At 39.4% G+C, this 23050-nt stretch overlaps 1 long non-coding RNA gene across 1 annotated transcript; it reads right to left on the bottom strand.

Moving 5' to 3' along the window:
- Positions 1-1792: 1792 nt before the first annotated feature.
- LOC104655718 lies at positions 1793-21903 on the bottom strand. Its single transcript, XR_747009.2, has 2 exons — positions 21834-21903; positions 1793-3198 (listed from the first exon to the last, which is right to left on the bottom strand). It is a non-coding gene; the product is annotated as an uncharacterized LOC104655718 (long non-coding RNA).
- Positions 21904-23050: the final 1147 nt, after the last annotated feature.

Raw genomic sequence — 23050 nt, 5'->3', positions numbered from 1 at the left:
TCGTATTCTCCTTCTTTTTTTCTTTCCCTCTCCCTGCCTTTTAGGAACCACTTACCCTCTACCTATAGTTTAGACCTGGCTCAGTATTGAAGCTAATTCTTTCCAAAGCAGGATATATGTAAGGAGCATCAGGTCAGCCATGCTGCGTGTTCTCCTTTTGGTGTATACCCAATTTCGGGTCCTAGGCCTCTACCCTGTCCCTACCTTGGAGCCTTCCTGGTACCCCCGTTACTCCGAGACTGAAATTCTGCCTCTCCTGCTAACCCCAGTCATTTCAGGGACCGTGTCCTCATATGATGCTAGGCAATGTACAGAAACAAAAATTTCCCTGACTTTTGTTACTGTGTACTTAATCTGTACTGGACAATGGTGTATGTTCATGGATAAAAGTATATTATAACACTCTCTACAAAAAAAAAAAAAATTTGGTCTTCTAACAGAAACAAGACTTCAGTACATTAAACTTAACAACTGTGATTTACTGTAAATTATATTGAGTATAATTAAATGTTAAAATATATAATTCAGGCATTAATTGCCTAGGTAGAAGATTATATCTACCAGACACATGTGCTAAGCCTTGAAGGCTATACAGAATTTGCCTAGGTAGGCCAGGATGGTAGCTCATGCCTGTAATCCCATAATCTCAGTAGTTTGGGAGGCCAAGGTGGGAGGATCGCTGGAGCCCAGGAGTTCAAGACCAGCCTGGTTAACATAACGAGACCCCATCTCTACCAAAAAAAAAAAAAAAAAAGAATTGGGTTATGTAGAAACCAAGAATGGAAGGCATTCCAGGTGAGGGTGTTACTGTTATGAGGGAAGCAGCTAGTGTGGGTTGCAGAGAAATGGGAGAGAAGGTCAGACAGGTGAAGAAGGCACCAGATTGAGGAGGACCTGAAAAGCCACACTGAGGTTGTGGAATTTTATCAAGAGGACAGCAGAGAACATCTCATGGTGCTTTATGTAGGTTAGTGAAAAGTATGTTGTGATAGAAGAATGATGGACTAAAACCCAGAAGTTAAAGGTTCCTGTTTCAATCCTGCCATTTATTGACTATGAGACCTCAGAGTCATCATATAAAATCCTCAAGCCTATGTATTTGACAAATGACAAGTACATATCGCAGAGATGTGATGAGGATAAAGTGAGAAAATAGTTGTGAAAAATGTTTTGAAAGTCATACATAAGGTTCTCCACAAATGTAAGAAATTGCAGTGATACTATAACAGTGGTGATGCAGGAAAATTATGCTCGCAGGCATAAGCAAAATGAATTGTAATGGGCAAAGCTAAACAGCAGAGACAGCTTGTTTCAGTAGCACAGTGGGGTGGTTTGAATGTATGTGTTTCTCCAAAATTCATTATGTTGGAACCTAATCCCCACGGTGATGATATTAGAAGGTGGGGCCTTTGGGAGGTGGGTCTGCCCTTATGAATGGGATTTATGCCCTTTTGGCCTAGAGCTCCTTTTGCCCTTCTATCTCTTCCGCTCTGTGAGGACACCATGTTTGGCCCTTCTTTGCCCTTCTGCCATATGAGAAGGCAGCAAGAAGGCGTCATTTGTGAGGAACAGGGCTCTTGCCGGACAGTGAATATTCTGGCACCTTGATCTTGGACTTCCCAGCCTCTATGACCATAAGAAATAAATGTTTATTGTTTATAAATTACACAGTCTAAGGTATTTTGTTTTAGCAGCCTGAATGGACTAAGATACATGTGAATAAATGGAAAAGGGCCTCTACCATGCCATGTATGGATTACCAACAGAGGAATAACTCAAACACAATAAGAAATCCACAATAAAACTGTATTGAACATATATCCTGATGCTTCTTAGCTGATACAAATACCACTCATGATCATCACTGTAAACATCCTTTCTAAATGTACTGTATGGTACCTTCTGAATAAAGGGAAGCTTGCCTTTTTGCAAACTCAGCCAGGGGTAAGGTGTATAGCAGAATGCAGGAGCTCATTTTCATCTTCATTGCTTCCATTGCTGCCCCTGCACAACTCTGTGATTTATCACTGGATGTCTTATTACAGCTCTCCAGGACTCAGTTTCTTTATAATGATGGAAAAACAACTAATAGGGTAAAACTTTGAGCAAGTATTACTGCTTAGCAATTACAAATTTTGTTTGGAAAAAGAAAAGCATGTCTTTGTGTTTGCCCCTGCACTATGGATTTTCTGCTTGTTATTTCCTTGTGTCTTTTATCTTCCCATTAAAGCATGAAAATAGTTTATGTCTCTCCCCATCTTTTCACCACATTAATTGCCCCGGGCAGGAAGAACTTTCTTCAGTATAGGTCTTCTTCCTCTTTGTGGTTTTAAGTCCATTACATACCCCAGCTGCTTTACTGTTTGACATCTTCATCTTCTTATTGATTTTGGGGGACGTCCTTGGTGCCAGCTAAGCAGGTTAGGTATGGTGACTGAGGTGACCCTTAGCTCCTTTGATAAAAAGCATGCAGGGCTTTTTCTGCATGTAATGAACCATGGGTGGTGATTTGGCCCTTTCAAGTTGAAAAGCAGGTATATATCAATTTTTCTATTAAACAGCATGTACTAATCACTGCTATCTGTCTGTGGTGGCCCCAGTGGGGGACACAAAGACACAGGTCATTGTCATTGTTCCTACTCAAAAAGTAGTGGTGTGTTAGAAAAAATGAAATGGAGTCAGAAGGTCTAGTTATGCAGCTAACTTGCCTCATAGCCTTGCTTTATTTAGCTTCTTGTTCTAGAAAATGAAGGGATTGAACCTGAACAATGGTTTTCAAGCAGTTTCTGAAAGATTCTTGGCACTTAGGACCTGTCACAGAGGACTGAGCTTAGGCTCCTAAGGTCTTCAGAGTGCTGCAAGTCTCTCTCTTGTATATATTAGGTTTCTGTATAAAATTTCAAATAAAAGTCTTCAGAACTGACAGTATTTGCAAGCAGGTGAACTAAATGCATTCCAGCATTTCTTTCAATTCTTATTTTCTGTGAGCCTACAACTACAACAAAATATAACAACATAAATAAGTTTATTCAAGGTTTTGTGACACAGAATTCAGTATCAGTTGCTCAACAAAGTACTGACTAAATTCCTTGTCGATTGGAGAATGTCATCGCTTCTGAACATCATGGCTGTCTTCAGGTAGGTACCTTATGGACTTGGACCACCATGTATATGTGGAATTTAATATGGTTGGTTTTCCTGGAAAATATAGAAAAGTAAAAAACAAAACAAAAAAATGAAAAAGAAAAAGAAAAAATTGTTAACAAACACTTTACCTGAAGGGAATCACTCTTACACTTCTTCTGATTTATTTTCCTTCTAGGCTACGTTCTTGAACATCGTGATATTTTAACATAGTTTTGAAATACACACACACACACGCTCACACAGACACACACACAGACACACACACAGACACTGAGTTTATCCTGACTTTCTGTTTAACCCTAGAATATAGATTTTTTTCTAAGTGCCCCAAGAGAAGAGGCAGTATCTATTGTCCAGCAATACATATCCAACACATTGCTCAATGCCTGGACATTGGTAGGTGCTCAATAAGTATTCACTAATGAAATTACTTGTTAAATAAATATTATGCAAATATTAAAAATGTATGTTTCTGCCTGTTCTCTAATATTAAAAGCTTCTGTTGCTTATCTTCTAAAGCTGACTGTAGGCATGTGTAACCCAGCAGCTCCACTCCTGTGAATACCCAGCAGAAATGCATGCGTTTATTCACTGAAAGACATGCTGTGGAGTGTTATAAGACCAACACTAATAATAGGAAGAATGAGAAACTACCCAAATGCCTATCAACCTAAGTTGAGATAAATATGTGGATTCTCACAAAGAATGCAAAGCAGCAATGGTAATGAGCAATCCACAAGCATACACAAGCCAGATACGAAAGAGTGCATGCTTCGTGATTCCATTTCCATTTCCATAAAGTACAGGAAAAACCAAGTCAGGATAGGGAGCATGAGAAGACTTCTAGATGCTGCTATTGGATTTCTTGATCTGGAAGCTGGTGTCCATTTTTCAAAAACTCATCAAGTGTTAAAATGTGGCTGTTCTTTGACCCAGCAATTTAGGTATTCAAACTTTATGTTCGAGCAGCTATAAAATGGACCTTCCAATGATTAAGTCACTGAAGAACGTGTGTTGTGTATATACTATGCACCATGAAGAAATACCTAAGGATGTACAAAAAATACTGGTGAATAATAGTGTTTATTGCAGTTATAATAAGTTAAAAACACGGAGAAAAATGAAAGCCAACTCAACTCTCCCATGGTAGGAGCATATGTACAGTAATTCCATCTTCCTGCTCCTTACCCCTTTGTGTTTCTGCTCTCCTACTCATCCCCAGGCAACCACTAATCTGCTTCCTGTCACTATAGATTAGTTTACATTTTCTAGAATTTTATATAATGGAATTTTATATAATGGAATCATACAGTATGTTCTCTTTTTTATCTGCCTTTTTAAAGTCAACATAATTATTCTGTTTAACTCAACTCTCTATGTTATAGCATGTACAAATGCTCTAATGTTCCTTTTTATTGCCAAGTTAATTCCTTTTTATCACCAAGTAGTATTCCATTGTTTGGTTATACCACAATTTGTTTATCCCCTCTTGACGGACATTTGCATTGTTTCCTATTTGGAGCTTCTGTGAATATTCTAAATGTCTTTCATTTTGGTTGGGCATGTTTTCATTTCTCTTGGGTAAATACCTAGGAGTGAAATGGCTGGATCCTAAGGTAGATGTATGCTTAACTTTTTAAGCAATTACCCACGTGTTTTCCAAAGTTGCATTCCCATCACAGTATATGAGGTCCCTTTTGCCACATCCTTGCCAACATTTAGCATACAGTGTTTTTGTAGTTTTAGCTAATGTAATAGGTGCTTAGCACTATAGTTTAAAACATGTATCTTCCTTTTTTTTTTTTTTTTTGAGATGGAGTCTCACTCTGTCACCCAGGCTGGAGTGCAGTGGCGCGATCTCGGCTCACTGCAAACTCTGCCTCCTGGTTTCAAGAGATTCTCCTGCCTCAGCCTCCCAAGCAGTTGGGATTACAGGTGCCTGCCAGCAGGCCCAGCTAATTTTTTTTTTTTTTTTTTTTTGTATTTTTAGTAGAAACAGGGTTTCACCATATCGACCAGGCTGGTCTTGAACTCCTGACCTCAAGGGACCCACCCACCTCAGCATCCCTAAGTGCTGGGATTACAGGCTTAAAACATGCATCTTTCTTAATAACTAGTTTTACATAACATGTTTTTCATGTGCTTATTTACCATTTGTATATCTACTTTGTGAAATGTTCATATCTTTTCTCAGTTTTTAATTAGATGATTTGTTTACTTATATTAACTTGGGTGAGTTTTAAAATATATTTTGGATTCAAATGCTGTGTTAGGTATAGAATTTATCAATATCTTCTCCAAGTCTATAACTTATAATTTCAGTCTCTTAAAAGTATCTTTGGCAGGACAGGTTTTTAAATTTTTATTTTATTTTATTTTTAGAGACAGGGCCTTGCTATATTGCCCAGACTGAACTCCTGGGCTCAAGAGACCCACCTGCCTCAGTCTCCTGAGTAGCTAAGGCTATGGACATGCATCGCTGTGCATAGGAATATACAGGGTTTTTTTAAACCATCATTTGTTGAAAAGTCTAACATTTCTTCACTAAATTGCCTTTACATCTTTGGTCAAAAATCAGTTGTCAGTATATACATAAGCTGGACTCTGTATTGTTTATCTTTCTTGTCTTCTGATTTGTCTTTTATCTTTTATCTGATTTTATTTTTATGCCAATACCACACTGTATTACTTGATTACTGCGCCTTTATAAGACTTAAAGTCAGATAGTGTTATTTCCCCAGTTTTCTTCATCTTTTAAAAACCTCTTTTGGCAACTTTAGCTACTTCGCAGTTTCATATGAATTTGAGAATCAGTCAACTTCAACAAAACTGCCTGATGAGAATTTGATTGGGATTGTGTTGAATCTATAAGTCAATTTGGGGAGAATTAATAACAATATTGAGTCTTCCAAACCATGTATATGGTATATCTCTCCAATTATTTAGGTTATTTTTTATTTCTCTTATAATTGTTTTGTAGTTTTCAGCGTACAGATCTTTCACATCTTTTGTCAGATTTATCCCTAAGTATGTTCTATTTTACAAATGGTGTCATTTTTATAATTTCAATTTTCAGTTGTTTGTTATGTAGAAAGACAGTTGATTTCTATATATTGATGTATCCTGCAATCTCTCTGGACTCACTAGATCTAGTAGAGTCTATCATTTTTAATAATAGCTTTATTGAGATATAATTCACATACCCAAAAATTCACCCTTTTAAAGTATACAACTCAGTGTTTTTTTACTATATTCACAGTGTCATGCAGCCATCACCACTATCCAATTTTAGAGTTTTCATCACCCTTGAAACAAATTGATACTCAGTAGCAATCACTCCGTGTTCCTCCTCTCTGATAGACCCTGGCAATCACTGACCTGTTTTCTGTCCCCTGGTTTTGCCTTATCAGACTATCAGAATAAATGGAATTACTCTGGCTTCTTTCACATAGCGTAATGTGAAGGTTCATCCATACTGTAGCATGAATAAGTACTTCATTCCTCTTATGACTGAATAATATTTTCCATTGTGTGGATCTGTATAACATCTTTTTATTTATCAGTTGATGGATATTTATTTAGGTTGTTCCCACTTATCAACAATGATAGATAACACTGCTATGAACATTGTGTGGTGATTCCATAAATTTTTAAACTCTGTTTGTTATAATAAAAATATTATTTTTGTAAAAAGGGAAAATAATGAAACAAAGCTTAGAGAAAAATGATTAAAGAGTCAACCAAGAATGGTTAAAGAGCCAGGACTTGATAGGGTAAAGGAAAGGCATGCAATAGGACAAAGGTAACCACCAGGTTTAAAGCCTTAGTGGTACTAGAAACTGGGAAACGGTGGGGGTATTGATTAATTTGTTTTCATATGACAATTATATATGATGTGGCTTCAAGTGAAAATGTTTCAGTAGACAACTGGAGCATAAGTAGGCAGACTAAAGCTGAAAATATAGGCTTAGAAATTAGTATAGTGGTGCTATGAAAGCCACGGGAACTGATTTTCTGCTAAGCACAAACAGGAATTTAGGCAAGATACACCCTCTGTTCCACCTCCAATTTAATTCATAGAGTAGAGTCCTGTTGGGTTTAAGGGCATGTTTTCAACAATTCATTGCATTTGTATGCACATTGTGATATAGTAGACTTTAACGTGTCTACAAACTATGGATTTTAAAAGAAATAAAATGCCTTACCCTATATTCACATGATTGTATCCTTAAAGATATAGTGGGACTACGGGAAAAAATTGTAAAAGCTCCCGTTAAGTCTTATCTGACCAAATGCCATAAAGCAATACATCTTGGGGGTATTTGTCAAGTCAGAGCTTTCATCAAAAACAGATAAGACATCTAAGGCTGGAGCCACCTGGATTTGCATAAACCATTTAAGGATTCTGTTTAGGAACAATGAAATATTACAGAACTTGGAAGCTTTCATTTTGTGAGATGTCTATGGGAAGATAATTTTAGAGGTTATTTTTATTTCCCTGGGGAAACAAGAAAGAAATTAGCATGCTCTGTAGTGCTACAGACTCATTAAATACCAGCTCACGTCTCTATCAGTAAAAGCTAAGTTTTTTGAGTAGTGGAATTGCTCTCTTTGAACAAAAGTATCAGACAAACCATTTGTCTAGAACTCACAGTTGCACAAGTGTACAGTCTCTCAGGACAGTGGCAGCAAAGTACTAATTGAAGGTCACACACCACATGCTTAGAGTAGAAAGTATGACCATGTCCAGATTAGTCTGTTAACTGCTCCCACATCCACAAATGCTCATTGTTGATAGTAGATTCAGCTTTTGAAACAAAGGTCTAAGCAACCATGCAGGGAAAAATGGATTGGTTTGGCTATAGAAAATTTAAAACTTTTATGATCCCATTCACACAGGAAAAGACAAACTACATGCATCTTTATCTGTGTAGATGCATCTACAAGACAAGGGTTGGGAAGGAGGAGTTCAAGAGGGCATGCTTTCTCCGGCCAGAGTTCTAAGACAAGAACCTATTTACCGACTGTGGGTTTGCCCTGCCCACCATCTGTGCATGAATCTGGGCCTCCACCACAGCCTAAGTTATCTAGGCTGGGTAGCTGGTTGTGTCCTTGAAAAATGCTATGTTGGAATCTTAATCCGCAGGACCTCAGAATGTGACCTTACTTAATAAAAACAGGGTCTTTACAAAGGTGATGCAGTTATAGTAAGGTCCTTAGGGTGGGCCCTAATCCAGCATGACTGATGTCTTTAAAAGGGAGACTTTGGAGAGAAAAACATGCTCAAGGAAGAGGATGTGAAGGCTATGTGAAGAGACTGGAGTGATGTGTCTACAAGCCAAAGAACACCAAAGATCGCCAGCCACCACCTGAAGCTGGAAGAGGAAAGGAAAGATCTTCCCCTAGGGCCTTCAGAGGGAACATGGCCTTTGATCTCAGACTTCCCCTCTAAGAACTGAGGGAGAATCAACATCTTTTGTTTAAGCCTCCTATGTTGTGGTACTTTATTGTGGCATCCTGAGCAAACACAGTGGCTAAGGAAACTAATTTCAGTCAGAGACGACATTCAAAATTCAGCACTGAATATTGGCAGGACTAGGCACTAACCAGTCAGAAGAGATGTCAGCCTTGAACTACTCACACAGGTGGGCCACTGTGGGGCAGAGATGACATATGGGAACCAGGAGTCACATAGGACGATGGCTCAATGACGTGAGAAAACAGGGTGTGGGGAAGGAAACTAAAGAATGCTCAATACCTTGAAAATGGGCAGCAAAAGAGATTAATTTTTAAGAAAACGTGGCACATATACACCATGGAATACTATGCAGCCATAAAAAAGGATGAGTTTGTGTCCTTTGTAGGGACATGGATGCAGCTGGAAGCCATCATTCTTAGCAAACTATCACAAGAACAGAAAACCAAACACCGCATGTTCTCACTCATAGGTGGGAACTGGACAATGAGATCACTTGGACTCGGGAAGGGGAACATCACACACTGGGGCCTATCATGTGGAGGGGGGAGGGGGGAGGGATTGCATTGGGAGTTATACCTGATGTAAATGACGAGTTGATGGGTGCTGACGAGTTGATGGGTGCAGCACACCAACATGGCACAAGTATACATATGTAACAAACCTGCACGTTATGCACATGTACCCTAGAACTTAAAGTATAATAATAATAAAAAAAAAGAAACTGCAAAAAAAAAAGAAAAATATGTACCTCTATTCAAAAAAAAAAGATTGATTAATTTAGATGCAACCAATAAAAATATTTTCAAAGACTGAAAAAAAAAACTTTTGTGCTGCAAAATATGCCATGAGAAAAGTTAAAAAGCAAACAGAAAAAAATATATTTGCAATGTATTGCAAATGTTTATATTTTAAATATGTTAAAAATGCATAACTTCAGACCATTTCCCACCAATCAGAGATTGGGAGGGATGTGTTGTTGGTGAAGATTCAGGGAAATCTCATGCATCACTTTTTGGAGTATGAATTGCTATAACCCCTTTGAAATGTAATTTAGCAATGTATATTAACATTTCAATTCACACTGACCCAGCAATCTCATAATTTAGAATTTATGCTATAGAAATAAAAGCATCAGTGCCTAAGATGTATGAATATCTTTATTTATTTTAACATTGCTTATAGTGATATTAAAGAAAAAACCTGGAATAACTGAAATGTCCATTAATAGGGGGAAAGGTTGAAAGAATGAGTTAAATTTAAATATGTGGCCTGGAGGGATATCTATGATATATATAATAAAATGAAGAAAACAAATTATAGAATGAGTTACAGATTATAATTCCTTTTTATTAAAATGAAACCAATATGCATTAATGTCTTTGTGTAAATAAATACATAATTTAAAGAGACCCAGGCTTGAGCCATGATGAGTATGATTAATCTAGTTTTTTATAGATTAAATTCACTTGTATGCATTTAAGTCCTATAAAAAATTGGTAAGAAAGATGGACCTTAGGTGCAAAGAATTGGGTTGATTTTGATTTGATTTTAATCAAAATTTGGATTCATTACTCACTAGCTTGTCAGTAAATGCAGCTTCACGTTACCACTTTTTTTGACTACCTATTATTGATTATATGCATATAAAATGTTTAATCATTTGCCTGTTGCTGAGCATTTTAAATGGTTTCACAGTATTTAGTTTTAGAAAGAATGCCATGTAACCATATTTTTGTATACTTTCTAAGTATTTTCCTAGCAGAAATTCACATCTAGGTTAAAAATATTATATACACACACACACACACACACACACACACACACACACACACACACACACACATATGTAGATAGAGCAATGGATGAATCAGTCAGTAGATGTAAATATGGGCATATATGTATAGTATGTATAAATATAGGCGATATGTATAGATATCTTATAACCTAGCAATATATACTTTCACATATTATAAATGTTATATCTATAACATGAAAATATATGTTATATGTATTGTATAATCTAGTTATCTAGTGCTATGTAACAACTACCTCTGAACTAATTATTTATCCATCCAGATATATAAATGTCTTTTAACCCAGCAGTCTACATAATTTTCTAGTTATCCAGTGCTACATAACAAACTGCCCCAAAACTGAGTACTTAAAACAACAACCACATTTAATTTACTCACGAATCTGCAGTCTGGATATGACTCAGTCAAGACAACTTATGTCTACTCCAATTGACATTGGCTGGGGAGGCTTGAAGACTGCAGGCTGGAATCTTCTGAAGGCTCTTTCACTCACATGTGTGTTGCCAGTGCTGGGAAGAGTCAAAGAGCAGGGGGCTAGAACAGCTATGGCAGCTGGCATCCCTCTGGCATCTTTCTCTGTATGTGGTCTCTCTACATGTTGGCTTCAGGGTAGCTGGACTTCTTACATGGCCACTTAGGGCTTCAAAGCCTTGTGTCCCAGTAGAGCTGCAGGTGGAAGCATTGTCCTCTTTTCTAACTTAGCCTTGGAAACCATGCAGCATCCCTTCCACTACAGTCACAGGCCCACCCAGGTGGAGCAGGTCACATAGACTCCCACCTGTCAATGGAGCAGCATCAACAACTCATTGTAAGAACATGGAGAGGATGGATATAGCGGTGCAGCCATTTCTGGAAAATACACTCTGCCACGTTATTTTAGGACTTTTGATACATACTGCCAAATAGCCACTCCAGATATTGTACGGTGATGAAAATGATTCTTCCTGACACTGCTAAAGAAGGATATTATTACTCTTTTTCTATCTTTGCCAATCTGATTTTTTTTTTAAAGATGGTATTTCATTTTGTAAATTTACTTTTTTGGTTGCTACTGATGTTGAAAATATCTGTACCTGTGGCCAGGCACGGTGGCTCGTGCCTGTAATCCCAGCACTTTGGGAGGCCAAGGCGGGTCAGGAGATCGAGACCATCCTGACTAACACGGTGAAACCCCATCTCTACTAAAAATACAAAAAATTAGCTGGGCATGGTGGTGGGCACCTGTAGTCCCAGCTACCCAGGAGACTGAGGCAGGAGAATGGCGTGAACCCGGGAGGCGGAGCTTGCAGTGAGCCAAGATCGCACCACTGCACTCCAGCCTGGGTGACAGAGCAAGACTCCGTCTCAAAAAAAAAAAAAAAGAAAGAAAATATCTGTACCTGTGTACTGGCCATTTTTATTTCTTTTGTGAGCTGCCCGTTTACATCCTTCCTGAAATTTGTAGTTAGGGTTTTAAAGATCAGTTAGTTCAAAGTCCCTCCTTTCACTGATTAGGAAACGGAGTCGCCAAAAGTACCAAGTTCAGAGTTTTCTAAACTTATGTAAAGATTACATCAGCACTTCAGGCGGGTTGTAGTGGCTCGTGCCTGTAATCCCAGCACTTTGGGAAGCCGAAGCGGGCAGGTCACTTGAGGTCAGGAATTCGAGACCTACCTGGCCAACATGGTGAAACCATGTCTGTACTAAAAATACAAAAATTAGCCGGGTATGGTGGTATGTGCCTGTAATCTCAGCTACTCAGGAGGCTGAGGCAGGAGAATCACTTGAACCTGGGAGGCGGAGGTTGCAGTGAGCCAAGATGGTGCCAATGCACTCCCGCCTGCACGACAGGCTCAAAAAATGATAATAATAAATATTATTTAATAATAATATTATAGAACTTAGAAACTTTCATTTTGTGAGATGTCTATGGGAAGATAATTTGAGAGGTTATTTTTATTTCCTTGGGGAAACAAGAAAGAGATTAGCATGGCCTTGTGAAGTGGGTGTCATCATGCACCATTCGCAGACGTGGAGACTGGCCTTTAATGTCAAAGTACATGTTGACATGTTTCATCTGAGAATGTTTTCATCCAAGAATGATACAGAGAGCCATCGAAACCTCCCTGTCCCCTAAGTTTAGCTGAATTGAGATGACCTAGATGTCATCTCATTGCGTTTAATAAGCAGGACTGAACCTGGATTCAGGTTGTCTTTGCACCTTAAAAACAAGTGTCTAAACCTAGAAATAGGATAGATATTGTCAAGTTAAATCAACCTTTGTGATAACAAAGTTAGCCATCGTCAGAGTCAATGAGCGTTCAGCTTCCCCATGTCCTGGGACCCCTGCTCCCACCCCCTGCCCCAGACTCTTGTGTGTTAACAACACCAGACTAACACAAAAAGCTTTATCTTATAATTACCTCAAAATTATAGACTTCTAGAATATGCACACTTTAGATAGTACCGATGAACATCTGTTCTGCTGTTTGTGTGTGAAATGAATGAGATGAAAGTCAGGAGGAATGATTAAACCTATGACAGGTTTTTTAAACAGGACTTTTAAAAGGCCATTAAATTCCAGATATGTTAATTTCAATTATTCTTTTTCTTATTCATCCATCTGATATGCTCCAGACACATACTAGACACTGATAATACAGAGCTGTAAGACATAGTATTCATTTATTAGATATGTATACTTTTCCTTGTCCCAAAAGGCATATGAAATGGGTTATAAGAAATGGCATTATTCCCCACCTCAGGAAGTGGGGAAGATCAAGGAGGACGTGGACAAAAAACACCGTGATAAAAGATATGCCAAAGGATTGCACTGTAGCATGTGGAGGTTAGGTAGGAGGATTCCTAACACAGACTGGAGAGGGGGAGTGGGGTACCACAGAGAAATTCCTTGGAGGAACAAATTACACAAAACTCATCAACACTGTTTTGTGTATTGTACGTTTTTTCCTGGTTTGCCTTTTTTTCTGGCATTAGGAGGCCAATCACAATTTTAAGCAGAGCTCAGACACAGTTGCTCTTCTGTTTAGCCAACTGCATGCCTGATCCTTTTCTTTTTCTTAAATACAGGGTCTCACTTTGTCATGCAGGCTGGAGTGCAGTAGTGTGATCGTGACTCACTGCAGCCTCCAACTCCTTAGTTCAAGCGATCCTCCTGCCTCAGCCTCCCTAGTAGCTGGGACTGCAAGCATGCACCATGACACTTGGCTAATTTTTTTTGTAGAAACAGGATCTTGCTGTATTGCCCAGGCTTGTCTCAAACTCTACCTTAAGCAGTCCTCCCAAAGCACTAGGATTACAGGCATGAGCCACCACACCCATTTTGATCTTCAAAAAGAAGATTCTTAGGTTTGTCTTCTGTGACTTCAGGCCATTCCTTAAACGTATTTCAGAAACTTACTCTTATGTGTCTGGTGAGCTGTGCTGCCCCGCCCCCCCAAGAGTTCCACTGTGCAGCTGTGATTAATTCCATTCACACACCCACCAGGTTTGCAGATGCCCTGCCACGCTGTCAGCATGATGGATGAGCCTGCATTACGGTGGGTACAGTAGGGGAAAGCAGGAAAGGAGCTCAGAGCGTTATCAGCTGTTCAGCCTGCAAAGTCCATGTTATAATAATTGCCATTTTCTTTTGTGTTTCTGGCTGACCTATGGAAAAGGGCAGACTGTAAAGTGTTTATGAAAATTTCCTTAGCTTTTCACTCCAGTGTGGTTACTCAGTACAGGGCTTGTGTGCTTTCTGGATCCATTAGTCCTCATTTCTAACTTGAGTGGATTTCTATTTCTTGCAACCAAAGGGCCTTGAGTAAAAGAAATTCTGAAAGCACAAGTTTATACATCTTTTTATCTGACCATCAATCAATGGTTCAGTTCTCCAAGATAAACTTTAGTTTCTGAAATTCTGTTTCATTGAGTCTTATAGAAGTTTTCTGTGCTTGCTCAATTAATAAAGTCACCGAGAGAATGAGTGAATAAAAGCAACTAAGGTGAATTACCCCTCTCAATTCCTCTGCCTCTAATTTTATCAAGGGACTTTTGTTTCTCTTTGGAAACTGGCATTTCTCTTATTCATTTAATAAGTGAATACATAACTAGAGACTGCTATGTTCCAGGCATGGTTAGTAGATGCTAGGAATGTAAAGATAAGGAGGACATGGACCTTGCCCTCCAGGAGCTCATGGTTTAGTGGGGGAGACTGACAAATAAACCAGAGATTACAGTACAGGAAATGCAGTTTAAGGGTAACATTGGGTGCCATGGAAACACACAGGTGCAGTACCTGATCAGCCTTTGGAAGAGCTCTTGGAGGTGATCAGGTGATCAGGCAATCAAGGAAGTCTCCCTGTAGGAGACAGCACTGAAATGAGTTTGGAAGGATGAGTAGGAGTGAGCCAGAGGGAGAAACTGAAGGGTGTGTTCTGTGTACATGGCCTCATATGAGCAAAAATAGGAGGGTGTAAGAAGGTCTGGTTCTTTCATGCCAAAATATAAAGTAAGTTTTGTTCCCCAAAAATATCTCAGAAAAAAGAGAGTTGCCTTATATTTAGATTTTTAAAAATCTTTTGTATTACAGGCTACTCTCTGATTTACTTTATTTTGAATGACAAAGTAAGAAACAATAGCCTGAAACTACTTCTGTCACTGCTAGTTTGTATGCCTATGGAGATCATCATAAAAGGAAGCAAAGAAATTCAGTACAGATTTAGTGGAGTGTTGGGGTGGGGGATGACTTCACAATTGCAGATCTTGAATATCATTGCCAATAAACCTTCTAAAAATCACTTGAAAATGAAATAGAATTAGTGGTTACTTTGTGGATATCATGAGTATACAGCCACAGGATGAACGGAAAAATAAAACTGTCCTTATTTTAAGCAAATGGATATTTGTGGCTTGAGATAAAATTTCCAGTTATAGCATCATATACAGATGAAAAAAATGTTTCCAGTTTCACGTAGAGTAAAGCTATTTTCACTTCCTTCTCCTCTTCCAAATCCCCTAAATAATAAAGAGAACAAGATATAGACATGCAAGCTTTGGTGACACTAGGAGATGTGTAGCCCTGAACTAGGATTTATGAAGACTGACCAGTGGTGCAGGAATGGCGAGAAAGCGTTAAGGTCAAACCTACGTTCCTGCAAGGATGAGCACTCAAAGAACCCCTGAAAAGCTCAGAAAAAGATGTCGGGGGTCACAGGAGGCAGAGGCGATGGGAGGTCAAGGATAGGGATTTTAGGAGAAAAATCTGTCCATGGAGCACTTAAACCCCATTTTCCTACTCCCATTCCAGATTGATAGGGAACTAAGGCTCCTCTGCCACCACATAAAACCAGAAGTTCATCCTCTGGAAAAAGAAAATCAGAGGACCACCAGGCTCCAAGATAGCAGGCAAGGGAGGGGAGGAGCGAGGACCCTGTGTGAAAACAAGAGTACGTGGAAGTTTGTACACTTCATGATGACTACAAGCAGCCTGGTGCACCAGGTAAAGGGTAGAGGGATGCACCCTAAAGCGCATGAACCACCCCAGAGAAAATCCTATAGATACTGTCATTTGAGAGTCCCGAGTTTGGAGAAGCTCCTGATGTCCCCCACTATCTATTTTCCCTTTATCCTTTTCACTAACAGAACTTCCCCATGTTTTGGCAAAGAATACGGATGGCTGGGTAGAATCTACCTCCCAGATTCCCCTACAGTGGGCTGTGTCCACCAGCTAAATTCTTAACAGTGGTGTGAGCAGTTTCTGCCTCACTCTCTTAAAAGAAAAGAAATTGTCCTTGCCTTTCTCTCGCTCCCTTCAAGAGTAGGCTGTGGATGTCGTGCCCTTGAGGGAGCCTCAAACATAGATCAAGATCAAGGCCTTAGGAGATGGTGATCAACCAAAGATCAAGGCCTTAGGGGATGGTGATCAACCAAAGATCAAGGCCTTAGGGGATGGTGATCAACCAAAGATCAAGGCCTTAGGGGATGGTGGAACAACAAAATAGGAAGAATAGAAAGAGTGGCAGCATCTACTTGTCCTGTGCTGCTCATCAACATAAGGAATGTTAGAAGAGAGAGAAATGAACTCCTAACTTGTTTAAGTCACTGTATTTTGGAGCCTCTTTTTTGTAGCAACTTAGTCTATAAACAAATACACTATATTAAAAAACAAAACGCCTGGCTTTTTGCTCAAATATCTATTATAATTTTCTCCAAAATAGCACGTTATCCAGTATAAAATAGCATTGGATTTTTAAAATGGCTTTCTTTTTTTTTTATTTTTTTATTTTTGTGGATACATAGCAAGTGTATATACTTATGGGGTACATAAGACATTTTGACATGGGTGTGTAATGTGAAATAAGCATCATGGAGAATGAGGTACCTATCCCCTGAAGCATTTATCCTTTGAGTTACAAACAATCCAATTACACTCTTTAAGTTATTTAAGAATGTACAATTAAGTTATTGATTGTAGTCACCCTATTGTACTTTCAAATAGTAGGTCTTATTCATTCTTTCTAACTATTTTTTTTTGTATCAATTAACCATCCCCCTTTCCCTCAAAGCCCCTTACTACCCTTCCTGGCCTCTGGAACCATGCTTCTCCTCTCTATGTCCGTGAGTTCAAAGGTAGTATATATTTAAATTGAACAAAAAGTCTTCCAAAGACTTTTCTTTTTCTCTTTTGCTGGGAGACAGGAGGATTGTCTTACTGGGAAAATGGGAGACTACCTGAGACTCAGGACCACCTTATATTGGTTTCTAGTCTAACATTCTGGGAACTTGAGAAGATTCTGAAGGCAGAAGTACAGAGTGTGAAATGTGGAGTATAGAGTATGAAATAGGGAATAGTCCTGGCTCCCATTAAAATTTACATAATGGAGGCTCCCTAAAACCAGGAGGGGGGTTCATATGCTGGCAATGATGTTATGGGCCTGATAATGATCCCCACAGTTTTGGTGTGAGCACTTGGATGACTTATGCTCCCATTTTGTGAAGTAATCATAAGGTGTTACACATTTAGGAAAGAACATGATGGGTTTGGTTTTAGACATACGGAGGTACCTACGGACATCCAAGTAGAGGTCCAGGCTACAGATCCACAGCTTAGATTTGCTTCTGATGTAGATGTGTTTTTTACTCTGTTGCTAAAATTCAGCTAGTATATATGTCAGGGTGGCTGTATCAGGTGGTAAAATTCTGAAATACTCTGTACTCATTGGTAAATAGTCATTTCCATCAGACTCCCAAATGCCTCCCATTTCCCACACACTAGCTGTTCTAACCCTTCTTGGGATACCCCCATACCACCCTACAGTCCACGACGAAAGGGTTAATACCTGGCCCAGAAGTGGGCCTCCAGGACCTTGCCCAGCCCTGTGGCTGTCCTGTCTGCTCTGTTTGTTAAAGTTTTAAATAAAACTCCTGCTCACTGGATTACGTTTATTGATTTGCGAATGTTGAACCAGCCTTGCATCCCAGGGATGAAGCCCACTTGATCATGGTGGATAAGCTTTTTGAAACGTAATCCAGCATATAAACAGAACCAAAGACAAGAACCACATGATTGTCTCAATAGATGCAGAAAAGGCTTTTGACAAAATTCAACAGCCCTTCATGCTAAAAACGCTCAATAAATTCGGTATTGATGGAACGTACCTCAAAACAATAAGAGCTATTTATGACAAACCCACAGCTAATATCATCCTGAATGGACAAAAACTGGAAAAATTCCCTTTGAAAACTGGCACAAGACAGGGATGCCCTCTCTCACCACTCCTATTCAACATAGTGTTGGAAGTTCTGGCTAGGGCAATCAGGCAAGAGAAAGAAATCAAGGGTATCCAGTTAGGAAAAGAAGAAGTCAAATTGTCCCTGTTTGCAGATGACATGATTGTATATTTAGAAAACCCCATCGTCTCAGCCCAAAATCTCCTTAAGCTGATAAGCAACTTCAGCAAAGTCTCAGGATACAAAATTAATGTGCAAAAATCACAAGCATTCTTATACACCAGTAACAGACAAGCAGAGAGCCAAATCAGGAATGAACTTCCATTCACAATTGCTTCAAAGAGAATAAAATACCTAGGAATCCAGCTTACAAGGGATGTAAAGGACCTCTTCAAGGAGAACTACAAACCACTGCTCAGTGAAATCAAAGAGGACACAAACAAATGGAAGAACATACCATGCTCATGGATAGGAAGAATCAATATCGTGAAAATGGCCATACTCCCCAAGGTTATTTATAGATTCAATGCCATCCCCATCAAGCTACCAATGAGTTTCTTCACAGAATTGGAAAAAACGGCTTTAAAGTTCATATGGAACCAAAAAAGAGCCCACATTGCCAAGACAATCCTAAGTCAAAAGGACAAAGCTGGAGGCGTCACGCTACCTGACTTCAAACTATACTACAAGGCTACAGTAACCAAAACAGCATGGTACTGGTACCAAAACAGAGCTATAGACCAATGGAACAGAACAGAGTCCTCAGAAATAATACCGCACATCTACAGCCATCTGATCTTTGACAAACCTGAGAGAAACAAGAAATGGGGAAAGGATTCCCTATTTAATAAATGGTGCTGGGACAACTGGCTAGCCATAAGTAGAAAGCTGAAACTGGATCCTTTCCTTACCCCTTATACGAAGATTAATTCAAGATGGATTAGAGACTTAAATGTTAGACCTAATACCATAAAAACCCTAGAAGAAAATCTAGGTAGTACCATTCAGGACATAGGCATGGGCAAGGACTTCATGTCTAAAACACCAAAAGCAACGGCAGCAAAAGCCAAAATTGACAAATGGGATCTAATTAAACTAAAGAGCTTTTGCACAGCAAAAGAAACTACCATCAGAGTGAACAGGCAACCTACAGAATGGGAGAAAATTTTTGCAACCTACTCATCTGACAAAGGGCTAATATCCAGAATCTACAAAGAACTCAAACAAATATACGAGAAAAAAACAAACAACCCCATCAAAAAGTGGGGAAAGGATATGAACAGACATTTCTCAAAAGAAGATATTCATACAGCCAACAGACACATGAAAAAATGCTCATCATCACTCGCCATCAGAGAAATGCAAATCAAAACCACAATGAGATACCATCTCACACCAGTTAGAATGGCAATCATTAAGAAGTCAGGAAACAACAGGTGTTGGAGAGGATGTGGAGAAATAGGAACACTTTTACACTGTTGGTGGGATTGTAAACTAGTTCAACCATTATGGAAAACAGTATGGCAATTCCTCAAGGATCTAGAACTAGATGTACCATATGACCCAGCCATCCCACTACTGGGTATATACCCAAAGGATTATAAATTATTCTACTACAAAGACACATGCACACGTATGTTTATTGCGGCACTATTCACAATAGCAAAGACTTGGAATCAACCCAAATGTCCATCTGTGACAGACTGGATTAAGAAAATGTGGCACATATACACCATGGAATACTATGCAGCCATAAAAAAGGATGAGTTTGCGTCCTTTGTAGGGACATGGATGCAGCTGGAAACCATCATTCTTAGCAAACTATCACAAGAAGAGAAAACCAAACACCGCATGTTCTCACTCATAGGTGGGAACTGAACAATGAGATCACTTGGACTCGGGAAGGGGAACATCACGCACTGGGGCCTATCATGGGGAGGGGGGAGGGGGGAGGAGGGAGGGATTGCATTGGGGAGTTATACATGATATAAATGATGAATTGATGGGTGCTGACGAGTTGATGGGTGCAGCACACCAACATGGCATAAGTTTACATATGTAACAAACCTGCACGTTATGCACATGTACCCTAGAACTTAAAATATAATAAAAAAAAAAAAAAAAAAAAAACTCCTGCTCACAAATCGTGAAGGTGGAACACATTTCCCACATCGCCATGCGCTTAATCTGTTTCACAGTCTCCCACAAATCCCATCCTAAGCTGCCCTTCCAGTCTAGCTGATATCTCTCCTAAGTGTCCTCTGCTGCAGGCAGCATTAATTACCCTCTGCTCCCTGACTCCCTGCGTTTTCTCACCTTCATTTATTTGTGCTCATTACTCAAAATTTTCTCTGATTTCCAAACATTCTGTGTTTTATTCATCTTTCAAGGCCAATTCATTTTCCCTTCTACAAGAAAGCTGCCTTCATTTAGAAATGATAATCCCATCCTTGAAATAACCACCCCCTTCTCATGGAGTATATCACTTCCTATCTTATTTACTACATTAGGAATATATTATATTATCTTAGTATTTTCTATAAAGTCTCATAGTGGATAAGTAATAAATAATTGTTGAATGAATTCAAGTATGAAATCTAAATCAAAAGACTCTACCAGTTACCGTTGGTCTATGGTTGCTAGCAATTTTATCACTTCTTTAGAATGTCTAATCTCAGAATACCTGAAAATCTCCCTGGCTCTGATACCTATACTATCTTTTGTCACATGCCAAGAAAAAAAAAAAAACAAAACTAAACAACAGTAACCAAAAGCAAGCAAATGCAGAAATGTTTACTGGTTTTCTGAACTAAAGCCTTTGGTACTTTCAATTGTGTTTTGGTCATCTCTCTTTAATGTAAAATGGTAAAAGTGATTTTCCATTTCCTGCACTGACTTTAATTAATCTTCCAGAAATGCTGGAGCAGAGCTTTTCTAAGGAGTGTTGCGCTGTTTGCTCTACTGCAGCAAATCAAGCTCCTATTGTAACACTGGTGGTATAGGATGAGTCATTGGTTTGGCTGGGACAAAGTGTTTCCTGAAGTCAGATACAAGAGCAGAATACCTAATGGTACCTTAGTACCTATATTCTGTCTCAAACACTCAGTCCCCTATTGCCCTTCATTGAAGTAAAGGAAAAATCAAACTTCCAATGTTTGATTGAGGTAGCAGATAATTTGCACTCAAGGTCACTGGCATGTAAACAGATTTTATTTTCCTTGCAAACATTGAATTGCGTTTTCTCTCTCTTCTTTTACATAAGATTCAAGCAAAATGTAGACTATGTTATGTACCATGCCTAGTCTGTTTTATAAAGAAGCAATGTCTGGCATTTGCCCTAGGTAGATACTGATGGAGAGGAGGATGGGCAGGAGGCATTGGCTGCAGCCTGAAGGGTACCTAAAGCTGTGATTTCGAGCCCCAACCTACTGGCCTGTGCTCTCAGCCAGCTCTCTTGATATGCAGTGCGGTTCTCAGCAAATCTTTGTCAGATGTGAAGGAAGAGACACTTCCTTGAGTTGCCATTTTTCTGTCCTCTGAAAGTAAAAAGTGCTGAATGGGACTGAAGCATCTCATCTCTGCCCTCTCCTCTCCCTCCTTTTTCATTGATACCTTTCAATGAAAAGATTATATATATTCACATGGGGCCTTAGATGGAAGGTGATTGCAAGTGAGGTTACTTGATGTGTCTGTAACCGCAGGGTCGGGAGGGATGCATGCACAGTCACGGGGCTGGCAGTTGAGCTGCTTCACACAGGGTTTCTCAGAGCAACTGTCAGAGCAGAATCCTGGACTGGATCCCCCATTGGCTGTTTTATCCTTACTGGAATTAGAACTATGTCCAAAGCCAACCCAACAGTACCTGCCCTCACCTGACTCATACTGTATGAGCTTTTGGTCATATCACACCAAGTGCCCTACTGAGCTTCTACATGGGGCATGCACATTCCCATGGCGTGGTGTCTCTGATGGAGGATAATTTACCAGATGGAAGAATCTCATATTTGATCAGGAAACTGTAGGCTTCAGGCAGCCCAGAAGGTAAGTGTACAGAATGTAAAGAAAAGGCCCTGTACTTGCCCTCTGAAATTGGGAAATGGGGGAAGAAACAGGCATCTGTTGTCACCCTAATGACATCAGAGTATGGCTTCCAGCTTCCTGCATTCATGGCAGCAGTTTTCTAAGACAATGAATTCCCCAACATTATCTGTTGTCACCCTAATGACATCAGAGTATGGCTTCCAGCTTCCTGCATTCATGGCAGCAGTTTTCTAAGACAGTGAATCCCCCAACATTGTTATTATTAGTTGTACTTAGGTACTGGTATTAGTGCTAGTACTGGTATGGCTACTACTAAGAATTGTTATGCCCAGACCGTTTGTTCCCTGAAGAAGACCACCAGAGTCCAGAGTCAAAGCCAAGCGGCAAGGATCTTTAATGCAAGTTCGAACTTGGTCCCTCCATTCTACAACATACAAGAGGGCCCCGAATGATGCATATGCCCGCTTTTTATAGCCCGATGCATACAGGATATGTAAGGTTACAGAGGTACAAAGAAATTCTTTTGGTCACAGTATCACAATTGGTAATTGGTTAATATTCTAAGTTATACAATTAACAGTTTCTATTTGTTCCCGCGCATTTAATAAAACTACAAATGGTTGTGACCTTATCAGGGGCTCTCTAGGTGGTGTTTCTAGGATGTTTGGGGGGATGTGTTTGTGTTGGGCTCAGGAAGTTTGGAACAAATAGAGGAACGTGTTTGTACTGGGCCCAGGACTAAGATATATGGCAGACACCGGTAATTAGAACAGAACAGAGCAGGACAGAGACTTTCACAGCGTTTGTCCTTTCAGCGTCTGGAGTCTATAGATAACCTAATCGGTTAGGTCCGGGG

Source organism: Rhinopithecus roxellana, chromosome 2 (genome assembly GCF_007565055.1).
Source record: "Rhinopithecus roxellana isolate Shanxi Qingling chromosome 2, ASM756505v1, whole genome shotgun sequence".
Taxonomy (NCBI): Eukaryota; Metazoa; Chordata; class Mammalia; order Primates; family Cercopithecidae; genus Rhinopithecus; species Rhinopithecus roxellana.
Note: the sequence above shows the minus strand (reverse complement) of the source record. Positions and strands in the feature narration are given on the sequence as shown.